The following is a 13,491-nucleotide window of genomic DNA, read 5'->3' as shown; positions in this document are numbered from 1 at the left end:
GCAATCTCAAACACACACGCACAGAGAGACAGGGTGAAACGGAGGAAATCCGACACCATGAGCCCTGGGCCACGGGCCTCTCTGCTGCCTCCCCCGGCTGTGCGTGCGTGTGAGTCAAAAATCATCCAACTGACAAAAAAAAATCCATCCGGTCATTGTTCACGCACACACACAGACCCAGAGAGCTGCAGCAAAGCGTTGCCGGCAGACTTTTGGCCTTCTGTTGGCCTCCAAGGGCTATTCGGTGGCGCAATCTCAAACACACACGCACAGAGAGACAGGGTGAAACGGAGGAAATCCGACACCATGAGCCCTGGGCCACGGGCCTCTCTGCTGCCTCCCCCGGCTGTGCGTGCGTGTGAGTCAAAAATCATCCAACTGACAAAAAAAAATCCATCCGGTCATTGTTCACGCACACACACAGACCCAGAGAGCTGCAGCAAAGCGTTGCCGGCAGACTTTTGGCCTTCTGTTGGCCTCCAAGGGCTATTCGGTGGCGCAATCTCAAACACACACGCACAGAGAGACAGGGTGAAACGGAGGAAATCCGACACCATGAGCCCTGGGCCACGGGCGTCTCTGCTGCCTCCCCCGGCTGTGCGTGCGTGTGAGTCAAAAATCATCCAACTGACAAAAAAAAACCATCCGGTCATTGTTCACGCACACACAGAGACCCAGAGAGCTGCAGCAACGCGTTGCCGGCAGACTTTTGGCCTTCTGTTGGCCTCCAAGGGCTATTCGGTGGCGCAATCTCAAACACACACGCACAGAGAGACAGGGTGAAACGGAGGAAATCCGACACCATGAGCCCTGGGCCACGGGCCTCTCTGCTGCCTCCCCCGGCTGTGCGTGCGTGTGAGTCAAAAATCATCCAACTGACAAAAAAAAATCCATCCGGTCATTGTTCACGCACACACACAGACCCAGAGAGCTGCAGCAACGCGTTGCGGGCAGACTTTTGGCCTTCTGTTGGCCTCCAAGTGCTATTCGGTGGCGCAATCTCAAACACACACGCACAGAGAGACAGGGTGAAACGGAGGAAATCCGACACCATGAGCCCTGGGCCACGGGCCTCTCTGCTGCCTCCCCCGGCTGTGCGTGCGTGTGAGTCAAAAATCATCCAACTGACAAAAAAAAATCCATCCGGTCATTGTTCACGCACACACACAGACCCAGAGAGCTGCAGCAACGCGTTGCCGGCAGACTTTTGGCCTTCTGTTGGCCTCCAAGGGCTATTCGGTGGCGCAATCTCAAACACACACGCACAGAGAGACAGGGTGAAACGGAGGAAATCCGACACCATGAGCCCTGGGCCACGGGCCTCTCTGCTGCCTCCCCCGGCTGTGCGTGCGTGTGAGTCAAAAATCATCCAACTGACAAAAAAAAATCCATCCGGTCATTGTTCACGCACACACACAGACCCAGAGAGCTGCAGCAAAGCGTTGCCGGCAGACTTTTGGCCTTCTGTTGGCCTCCAAGGGCTATTCGGTGGCGCAATCTCAAACACACACGCACAGAGAGACAGGGTGAAACGGAGGAAATCCGACACCATGAGCCCTGGGCCACGGGCCTCTCTGCTGCCTCCCCCGGCTGTGCGTGCGTGTGAGTCAAAAATCATCCAACTGACAAAAAAAAATCCATCCGGTCATTGTTCACGCACACACACAGACCCAGAGAGCTGCAGCAAAGCGTTGCCGGCAGACTTTTGGCCTTCTGTTGGCCTCCAAGGGCTATTCGGTGGCGCAATCTCAAACACACACGCACAGAGAGACAGGGTGAAACGGAGGAAATCCGACACCATGAGCCCTGGGCCACGGGCGTCTCTGCTGCCTCCCCCGGCTGTGCGTGCGTGTGAGTCAAAAATCATCCAACTGACAAAAAAAAACCATCCGGTCATTGTTCACGCACACACAGAGACCCAGAGAGCTGCAGCAACGCGTTGCCGGCAGACTTTTGGCCTTCTGTTGGCCTCCAAGGGCTATTCGGTGGCGCAATCTCAAACACACACGCACAGAGAGACAGGGTGAAACGGAGGAAATCCGACACCATGAGCCCTGGGCCACGGGCCTCTCTGCTGCCTCCCCCGGCTGTGCGTGCGTGTGAGTCAAAAATCATCCAACTGACAAAAAAAAATCCATCCGGTCATTGTTCACGCACACACAGAGACCCAGAGAGCTGCAGCAACGCGTTGCGGGCAGACTTTTGGCCTTCTGTTGGCCTCCAAGGGCTATTCGGTGGCGCAATCTCAAACACACACGCACAGAGAGACAGGGTGAAACGGAGGAAATCCGACACCATGAGCCCTGGGCCACGGGCCTCTCTGCTGCCTCCCCCGGCTGTGCGTGCGTGTGAGTCAAAAATCATCCAACTGACAAAAAAAAATCCATCCGGTCATTGTTCACGCACACACACAGACCCAGAGAGCTGCAGCAAAGCGTTGCCGGCAGACTTTTGGCCTTCTGTTGGCCTCCAAGGGCTATTCGGTGGCGCAATCTCAAACACACACGCACAGAGAGACAGGGTGAAACGGAGGAAATCCGACACCATGAGCCCTGGGCCACGGGCCTCTCTGCTGCCTCCCCCGGCTGTGCGTGCGTGTGAGTCAAAAATCATCCAACTGACAAAAAAAAATCCATCCGGTCATTGTTCACGCACACACACAGACCCAGAGAGCTGCAGCAACGCGTTGCGGGCAGACTTTTGGCCTCCAAGGGCTATTCGGTGGCGCAATCTCAAACACACACGCACAGAGAGACAGGGTGAAACGGAGGAAATCCGACACCATGAGCCCTGGGCCACGGGCCTCTCTGCTGCCTCCCCCGGCTGTGCGTGCGTGTGAGTCAAAAATCATCCAACTGACAAAAAAAAATCCATCCGGTCATTGTTCACGCACACACACAGACCCAGAGAGCTGCAGCAAAGCGTTGCCGGCAGACTTTTGGCCTTCTGTTGGCCTCCAAGGGCTATTCGGTGGCGCAATCTCAAACACACACGCACAGAGAGACAGGGTGAAACGGAGGAAATCCGACACCATGAGCCCTGGGCCACGGGCGTCTCTGCTGCCTCCCCCGGCTGTGCGTGCGTGTGAGTCAAAAATCATCCAACTGACAAAAAAAAACCATCCGGTCATTGTTCACGCACACACAGAGACCCAGAGAGCTGCAGCAACGCGTTGCCGGCAGACTTTTGGCCTTCTGTTGGCCTCCAAGGGCTATTCGGTGGCGCAATCTCAAACACACACGCACAGAGAGACAGGGTGAAACGGAGGAAATCCGACACCATGAGCCCTGGGCCTCTCTGCTGCCTCCCCCGGCTGTGCGTGCGTGTGAGTCAAAAATCATCCAACTGACAAAAAAAAATCCATCCGGTCATTGTTCACGCACACACACAGACCCAGAGAGCTGCAGCAAAGCGTTGCCGGCAGACTTTTGGCCTTCTGTTGGCCTCCAAGGGCTATTCGGTGGCGCAATCTCAAACACACACGCACAGAGAGACAGGGTGAAACGGAGGAAATCCGACACCATGAGCCCTGGGCCACGGGCCTCTCTGCTGCCTCCCCCGGCTGTGCGTGCGTGTGAGTCAAAAATCATCCAACTGACAAAAAAAAATCCATCCGGTCATTGTTCACGCACACACACAGACCCAGAGAGCTGCAGCAAAGCGTTGCCGGCAGACTTTTGGCCTTCTGTTGGCCTCCAAGGGCTATTCGGTGGCGCAATCTCAAACACACACGCACAGAGAGACAGGGTGAAACGGAGGAAATCCGACACCATGAGCCCTGGGCCACGGGCGTCTCTGCTGCCTCCCCCGGCTGTGCGTGCGTGTGAGTCAAAAATCATCCAACTGACAAAAAAAACCATCCGGTCATTGTTCACGTACACACACAGACCCAGAGAGCTGCAGCAAAGCGTTGCCGGCAGACTTTTGGCCTTCTGTTGGCCTCCAAGGGCTATTCGGTGGCGCAATCTCAAACACACACGCACAGAGAGACAGGGTGAAACGGAGGAAATCCGACACCATGAGCCCTGGGCCACGGGCCTCTCTGCTGCCTCCCCCGGCTGTGCGTGCGTGTGAGTCAAAAATCATCCAACTGACAAAAAAAAATCCATCCGGTCATTGTTCACGCACACACACAGACCCAGAGAGCTGCAGCAAAGCGTTGCCGGCAGACTTTTGGCCTTCTGTTGGCCTCCAAGGGCTATTCGGTGGCGCAATTTCAAACACACACGCACAGAGAGACAGGGTGAAACGGAGGAAATCCGACACCATGAGCCCTGGGCCACGGGCGTCTCTGCTGCCTCCCCCGGCTGTGCGTGCGTGTGAGTCAAAAATCATCCAACTGACAAAAAAAAACCATCCGGTCATTGTTCACGCACACACACAGACCCAGAGAGCTGCAGCAAAGCGTTGCCGGCAGACTTTTGGCCTTCTGTTGGCCTCCAAGGGCTATTCGGTGGCGCAATCTCAAACACACACGCACAGAGAGACAGGGTGAAACGGAGGAAATCCGACACCATGAGCCCTGGGCCACGGGCCTCTCTGCTGCCTCCCCCGGCTGTGCGTGCGTGTGAGTCAAAAATCATCCAACTGACAAAAAAAAACCATCCGGTCATTGTTCACGCACACACACAGACCCAGAGAGCTGCAGCAACGCGTTGCGGGCAGACTTTTGGCCTTCTGTTGGCCTCCAAGGGCTATTCGGTAGCTCAAACACACGCACACACAGAGAGAGAATAAAACGGAGGACTATCGTCCCCTCCGTAATGCGATACCATGAGCCCTGGGCCACGGGCCTCTCAGCTGCATCCCTTTTGCTGAGCGTGTGTGTGACTTTCAAATCGTCCAACTGACAAAAAAAATCCATCCGGTCATTGTTCACGCACACACACAGACCCAGAGAGCTGCAGCAACGCGTTGCGGGCAGACTTTTGGCCTTCTGTTGGCCCTCCAAGGGCTATTCGGTAGCTCAAACACACGCACACAGAGAGAGAGAGTAAAACGGAGGACTATCGTCCCCTCCGTAATGCGACACCATGAGCCCTGGGCCACGGGCCTCTCAGCTGCATCCCTTTTGCTGAGCGTGTGTGTGACTTTCAAATCGTCCAACTGACAAAAAAAAATCCATCCGGTCATTGTTCACGCACACACACAGACCCAGAGAGCTGCAGCAACGCGTTGCGGGCAGACTTTTGGCCTTCTGTTGGCCCTCCAAGGGCTATTCGGTAGCTCAAACACACGCACACACAGAGAGAGAGTAAAACGGAGGACTATCGTCCCCTCCGTAATGCGACACCATGAGCCCTGGGCCACGGGCCTCTCAGCTGCATCCCTTTTGCTGAGCGTGTGTGTGACTTTCAAATCGTCCAACTGACAAAAAAAAATCCATCCGGTCATTGTTCACGCACACACACAGACCCAGAGAGCTGCAGCAACGCGTTGCGGGCAGACTTTTGGCCTTCTGTTGGCCCTCCAAGGGCTATTCGGTAGCTCAAACACACGCACACACAGAGAGAGAGAGAGTGCAACGGAGGATTGTCCTCACCTCTTAAATCCAGCACTATGAGCATCAGGCCACGGGCCGTGCAAACAATCCTTTCCAGCACCGCTGAGTGCGAGAGAGGCTTCATTCGTCTGCGCAGACAGACATGAAATTTACACTGTTTCGTCGTCCAATGTGAGCACGGCTCAAACAGTACAGTGATGAGAATGTGAATGTTGACTCAGAGCAAACGGGCGCACGACGGACTCTTTCTTTAGTTGTGACTGAAAAGTGATGGTGGAGAGCAGAACGTCAACAGCACACCAATGACGATGTCACTGGTGAGGTTAGCGAGGACGATAAAGACCACTTTCGAAAATGGCTCCTGTGGAACCAGCTGCCCTGACCGCTCCAACGACATACGACGGTATTGTTGGGTTTAAACCCCCAACATTGTATTCAATAACCTGCACAAAGAAAGACACAGAGAATTGAGTATGGTATACTTGCAAGGAGAGTGCTCGGAGACTGTTCAGTTACAATCCTCCAAACTCACTCTGAAGCAGCCTCCGCTCTCCTGGCATTTTATTGTCTTAGGAGTGCCCTAGTTACATAAGGTTTCAACTGCTGAGGGAAGGGGTGAAATCAGTTGAACCCTGTTTGCCCTGCAAAATCTACAACAATTGCATACCTTTCCGGGACAGGCAGTTTCTCCTCCTGCACTAAGAGAGATACACTTGTATAGAGAAACACATCTAGTAAGTATAAAAGAGAACAACACTTCTAGTAAGGAAAATATAGCAATGAGTGAAATATCTTTTGTACAATTAACCCAACATTTCCCTCCTGTTTATTCACTTTGAGCTATATTTTTTTTATCCTTCGCTGACTACTTCTTTTCAGATTTTCGGTCAGGAATTCATTCATAACTCAATAAGAGGTACACTCAGAGGTTGCTCTTGTAGTCTTCTGGGTCTGGGAAGAAGTCCGGAAAATGCAGTGATGCTTCTTCATCACTCTCCTCACCATCGGTGTCCTCGTCATCTCTACCTACCCGTGCATACATTTCCGACATTTCTGCTTTTACTGGTTGAATGGCTGTAGTTATTATCCGGGTGCACAACGACCCAATGCAGGGTATGCAACAACATCCACACAAGGTTAGAATAGCAGCAAACACTGCTATAGACATCAGAATAGAAATCACCAGCTGTTTCCATTTGCCGAAAAAGTCTCCAAACCCATCCCACATCGAAGTGTCAACTCCAGAATGGTCTTTCATTTTGTGGTTGAGGGACCTGAGACCCTCCAGGGCCTTGGTCAGGCTACCGTCTGCCGCTGTGTTGTTAGGAATAAACGTGCAGCATTGATCACCGAAAATGGAGCAAACTCCACCCTTCTCTGCGAGTAGCATATCAACAGCAATTCGATTTTGGAAAGCCATAAGGGAGGTAGCTGACAACTGCTCGTGGATGGCGGAGAAGCCTTCCTCGGTTTGGTTTCCTAATTTCTGTACACTGTAATGGATGTAGTTGATTCGATCTACATTTTGTTCATTGTGCACCACCACAGACAGATAACAGTTTCAAACCCTGCTAATACCTGATTCGCTAGTTTGTATTCATAAGGTACACCCCTTGGGACTCCAATGCTGTCTATGTAAGTGGGGTCGTATTTATCTCATCCCAACTGTCTCTTTGTTCTCGGCTTATTAGCTATGTTGCATGGGTTCAGCAAATTCCTGTGCATGATTTGGGACCACGCCGGATTGTAATAACCTGTTCTTCGTGGTTTTCGGTTCATTTTTTTGGTTTATCTGAGTTTCCCATTAGAGCAGTAATATCACTATTATTCCCCCTACCAATCCTCCTACTGCCACCATCCTCTTATGTGCGCTAGTGAGCATCTTGTTTGTAGATTAAAACCCTTCCTAATTACATCACAGAGCTGTGGACAATCTTCACCGGGTTGAGACGGCTGTAAACTGGAATTACAGCCCCCTTTGTAGCCGGACTTCCTCTGGAGGTAGTCGAAGAGTCGCAATGCTACAGCAAGTACCACAATGCTATTACGAGAAAGGTGTCAGGCCGTTAGTGCTCGTAATATTTATGTACAACTTCACTAGGTCCAAACACTGAGTCCATGACCTTTTAGTTTCTTCCATGCATTTTCTGAGTCTGTTTTTTATTGTTCTGTTTGTTCTTTCTACCAACCCTGCACTCTGGGGGTGGTAAGCACAATGATGTTTTAAATCGATCTGAAAGGCTTGACCTATTTTGGTTACGATTTGATTAACAAAATGTGAGCCGTTATCACTGTAGATTTTTACTGGAATACCATAACGCGGTATTATGTCTTTGCATAATGCTTTGGCAACTGTTAACGCATCCGGGTGCTTTGTAGGAAAGAGCTCTACCCACTTAGAGAACGAGTCCACTATTACTGAACAGAACCTTTTCCCTTCACTAGGATTGAGTTCTATGAAGTCCATATGTATATGTTGAAACGGGTATTCTGGTTTGGGGAACTGTCCCCTTTTTGGTCTCAGGTTGCCTTGAGCGTTATGCTTTGCACAGATCAGACATGCTCTACGAAAATTCTTTGAATAAGAGATAAAGCCATATGTTGTATATATTTGGTTTACTAATCCCACCATCCCTCCTGTTGAGACATGTGTCATCCCATGGCTCAATATAGCAGCCCATTTGTATAGATTTTTTGGTAGGATAGGTTTATTTTCTGGTCATTTATAGATTCCTTCTTTTAGTTGTGCTCCTTTTTTTTTTTTACTGTTCCTGTTCTTGTTTAGGCGCTTGTTGTTGCATTTCTTGCAACGTTGTGTCTTTTAATTCACTTTCTGTCAGAGTTAGGACTTTTATTTATTTTACATCTTTTTCTTTTGCTACGTCTATCTAATTCACTTCTTGCACTGAACTTTTTTAACTGTCTGTGTGTAACTCTGTTGGCATCAATAATCACACATTGTCTCCCTTCAGCTGCTAGTACTGCATGTGTGTGTGTGTGTGTGCTGCTCTTGTCTCATCATGATAAGGTGCTCCGCAGCTGCAGCCCTGTTGGATGAGAGTCTGTCTCCCCTCCAAAAATTCCTCTTTTCTATGAAACATCACTCTTTCCTTCTCTTCACTTTCCTCTCCCTTTTTTTATTTTTTTTATTTTATGTCTCTTTTTCTCCTTTCTCTCCCTTCTTGCTTTTCGCTCACCTTCTTCTCGCTGTCCTGCTATCCTCATCCAAGTTTGTGTCTGTTCACAACCTTCCTTCTTCATTTTATTTTCGTTACGTTTACATTGTTTCGTTATTTTTTGCTGCAATTCTTTAATGTTCGCTGTAGATAATTTGCCATTAAATCCATATCGTTTTATCCAATAACACAGGGGTTTTATTGCGTTTTCGTCTTCTTTTTGTACTACTGTCCAATCTCTACACTGAAGTTCGTCGAGGAGTTTTTGCTTTTCTTTGCTTTGCCCCTTCCCCATTTTGAACTAAATTTGGGCCCAGTGGGTCTTAACACCTGCTGTGTTCTAACACTGGGTTTCTCCGGCAAGATGGTGATCAATTATCTTTGTGGTAAAACTCGCTTTAACCCTTTCAGGTGGAGTTTTCTTGTCTACAAACATCCACAAAGACTCACCATTTGAACCTTGTCCGTTTTGGTATGACAATACAAATATCTAATGATGTTTGTATTTTCCACTTACTCTCTCATTCACTCATTTATTTTTTTGACACCACAGAGGACTCCGCCATCCTACACAGAATTTAACTAGTCTGAATCTAGAGGAGTCTGTCCTCCCACGGAATTTAACTGTGTTTTAAACGTTGTCTTCACGCCACAGAGGACTCCGCCATCCTACACAGAATTTAACTTAGTTTGAAACTAGAGGAGTCTGTCCTCCCACGGAATTTAACTGTGTTTTAACTACGTGTCGACGAACGTTTATTTTACCTGATAGTGCCTAGGATTGTCAGGGTTTTTATTTCTCTTTCACATCACAGAGGACTCCGCCATCCTACACAGAGTTTAACTAGTTTGAAACTAGAGGAGTCTGTCCTCCCACGGAATTTAACTGTGTTTTCTTTTGTTTCTCTTAAACAAAAGTCTACTCACGATTCTCTGCGTCCTTGGATTTCCTTCAACCTTCGGATCCCAGCCCGTAAGGGAGGAACCAGTCCCGGAAAGGGTCTCGTTGCTGTGGCCACAGACTTGTCTGGATCTCACTCACCCACTGGGATCGTCAGGTATCTTGGAATCCGGCTCGAAGGACCAATTAATGTTGGGTTTAAACCCCCAACATTGTATTCAATAACCTGCACAAAGAAAGACACAGAGAATTGAGTATGGTATACTTGCAAGGAGAGTGCTCGGAGACTGTTCAGTTACAATCCTCCAAACTCACTCTGAAGCAGCCTCCGCTCTCCTGGCATTTTATTGTCTTAGGAGTGCCCTAGTTACATAAGGTTTCAACTGCTGAGGGAAGGGGTGAAATCAGTTGAACCCTGTTTGCCCTGCAAAATCTACAACAATTGCATACCTTTCCGGGACAGGCAGTTTCTCCTCCTGCACTAAGAGAGATACACTTGTATAGAGAAACACATCTAGTAAGTATAAAAGAGAACAACACTTCTAGTAAGGAAAATATAGCAATGAGTGAAATATCTTTTGTACAATTAACCCAACAGGTATGAATGACACATGTGTTTGTGGGATCCTGTAAGCCTTTTGCTTTTTGAGATGTTCAGAGGGAGCAGAAGTTCAACACCGTTAAGTTCTCCTGCCAAACCTGCATATTAAAACAACTTCATCTGTTACGGAGCTCTGCTGCATTTGTTGAATTTCAGGCACAGGTTTAGCATAGTGTGACTTGTGGAACAACCCGCTCAGACCAGTGACATTGTCAACCGAGATTATATGGCATACAATCATAGCGGATACCAGTGGAGAAATGAAAAAGACTACGGCCGTGACCGTATGCCCCGCTTGGGAGATGAAATAAACAACAGGGGTTACAAACAGGGCCGAAGTGGTTACACTAAACCAATACCTTACCCTTTGAGCAACCTAATAGCGAGAATGAGGGCTGAAACACAGGCAAGCAGACCTGACGTCACGAAAGACTGGACTGAACGAGACAAGATCCACCCCAACACCTTTGAAGGGCACTCTGGACGTGTGATTGACACAGTCGGGTCTCAGCAAACCGAACGTCGCCAGGGATTCACTTCGTCATCCTACAGGAGTCAGACCAGAAGGCGTCAAAATAACACATCGTTCCATTACAGAGACAAGACCAGGCGTTCTGGATCTCTAGATTGGAAACCGCGGCCATCAGATGAACAACCTGCAGGCAAACGTGCCAAGACCAGTGACCGTCACAGACCTCATGACAGTAGCAGCCACCCCGAGACCATAAGGGGCAACCGATTGAAAGAATCAAAGAGTAACAGCTCTGTGGCGAGTCACACCCATTCCGGTGGTGGGGACTCCAAGGGGTGTGTTGGAAGGACCCGCTCCTCACCAAGAATGAATCATAGATCGGCCGACGCGGTTTATTCGACCAGCCACAGCGAGCCCAGATCAAAAAGTCCGGCAGGATACTGTGATGAGAATGTGAATGTCGACTGGGCGCAAACGGGCACACAACAGACTGTGTATTTCATTCCTGAAAAGAGATGGTGGAAAGCAGAACGTCAACAGCTCAATGGCGATGCCACCGGTAAGACTACCGACTACGATTACAAGACCGATTACAAGACTACTTTGGAAAATGGCTCCAGTGGAACCAGTAGCTCTGACCGCTCCAACAACTCCAGCAGTGCCAGCAATTCCAACAACGCGGAGACTGTTGAAGATGACAAGTCCGACAAAAGCAGCACTGGCGGCTCCGAGGTTGATGTTAGGCCCCGGACGACAGCAAAGATTGGCAGATCAGCCGTCGAGGGCATTTCGAACAGACACAGCGTGGCCGCATGCGGTGAAGCCAATTCCGATGAGAAGTATGTATATCATCCAGTTATAAAATACAGTATTGCAACTATTTGTAGAGCAGCACCACTACTGTTCCTGGCTAACAGTGATTAACCATGTTTGTCTTGTTACAGGGCTTTCGAGCAAAACGATAAAGCGGTTGCCTCGATGGCCGCCAAGACTGGCAATACAATCGTCCTGGAGGACAATGCTAAAGCGTTCAACTTCTCCAGGCGGAAGACGAAGGGTTCACGGCCCCTGCAGGCTCAACCCCCCCAAGCAGAGCTGCTCAAAGAAGATAACGCCGATCTCGTCGCGAAGAAATGTAAACGCCAGAAACGGACGGCGGGGGAGGAGGAGAAGAGCACTCCCGGTGACCGCATTGCGTATGGGAATTCCCACGACCTAGGCGGTTTCGAACAGGACGAAACCGCTGTTGCCTCGATGGCCGCCAAGACTGGCAATACGGCCGTCCTGGAGGTCAATGCCAAAGCGATCGACGTCTCCGTGCGGAAGAAGAAAAAGAAGGGTTTGGGACCCCCGCAGGCCCGAGCCCCCCAAGCAGAGCTGCTCAAAGAAAATGATGCCAATCTCATCGCGAAGAAATGTAAACGACAGAAACGGACATTGGGGGAGGAGGTGAAGAGCACTCCCGGTGACCGCGATGCGACTGGGAACTCCCACGACCTAGGCGGTTTCAAGCAGGATGAAACCGCTGTCGCCTCGATGGCCATTAAGACTGGCAATACGGCCGTCTTGGAGGACAATGATGAAGCGATCGGCGTCTCCGCACGGAAGAAGAAGAAGAAGGGCTCGCGGCCCCTGCAGGCTGAACTGCCAACCCTCCCACAGGGCTCAGCAGCGGTGGCACCTACTTTGACATATCTGTGCGTATAGTTAAATCCAGTTAAAAAATAGAGTACTGCTACTGTTTGTAGAGCAGTACCTTTACCGCTCCTGGCTAAGAGTGATTAACCACGTTTGTCTGTGTCTTTTTACAGGGGTTCTAGTGACTGTGCAACACCGGGCAGTGTTATGCTGCCGTCATCTCCGCCTGCACATATGTCATGCAACGCGTTTGAAGCCTGTGGGCCTCCTGCAGAGTCGGGCAACGCAATCGACAGCTGCCAGTCTGTATGTACGCAACCCCGGCAGTGCGATGCGCAGACTTGCAATCCCTACAGGTCAAACAACAGCTCACCTGTATTGTCAGTAATGTCCTCAACCCTAACAGGATATACACAAGAGCAAAGGGACCTGGACTTTACCAGTGTAGAAGTTGTCCCTGCGGCGCTGCTGGCTTTGATTAAAAAGTTGATTCAATGTTCCACCTGTAACATCACATTTAACAGGACCGTGATTTGTAAAAAATACTTGATTGGGCTCAACAGACCCATTCAATGTGTGTGCAGCTGTGTAATTTGCATAGTCTGTTACCACAAGCATGAAGGCTGCGGCAAGCACCAAATAAAATCCAGATCAGGCCCCGTCTCCACGTCAATTAGCAAACTGGCCAGCAGCCCTAATGTGGACAACGAAAGCGATTGGGATCTCGAGCTCAACCCCGAAGACGCCTTCAAGTCTGACATTCAGGTCAACGGCCATGTGCAGCAGATGCTCAGTCGCACGGATGCCCCTGGTCTTAGTGAGCTGAAAGATGGTAGGTGTAGTTCTGACTGTTCCACTCTCTATCAATGCCCACTTGTACATACACCACCTCTAAAAATATATTATTCGCTGACTGAATGTGTTTTCCTATCTCAATACAGCTTTCCATCTGCTAATCAACACGAATGACAGCTTCTCCTTCCGGTACTGGGAAACCGAAACACTGCCAATGAGTGTGGCCAGCAGATATGTCTGCATTCCTCACGTGCCCAGGTTCTGGAATCATATCCTGGTGGGAACACGCACTGCACCAAAGACAGCAGATATGCTGGCTGCTGACGACCATTTGCCGAAATTGTTTAATGTTTCCCTTGGTACTCGTAGTTTCCACTGGTGTTGTTTTGTGTTGAAGAAACAGAT

This window comes from Pungitius pungitius, chromosome 4 (assembly GCF_949316345.1).
Source record: "Pungitius pungitius chromosome 4, fPunPun2.1, whole genome shotgun sequence".
NCBI lineage: Eukaryota > Metazoa > Chordata > Actinopteri > Perciformes > Gasterosteidae > Pungitius > Pungitius pungitius.
The sequence above is the reverse complement of the archived record's forward strand: the minus strand, read 5'-3'. Positions refer to the sequence as shown.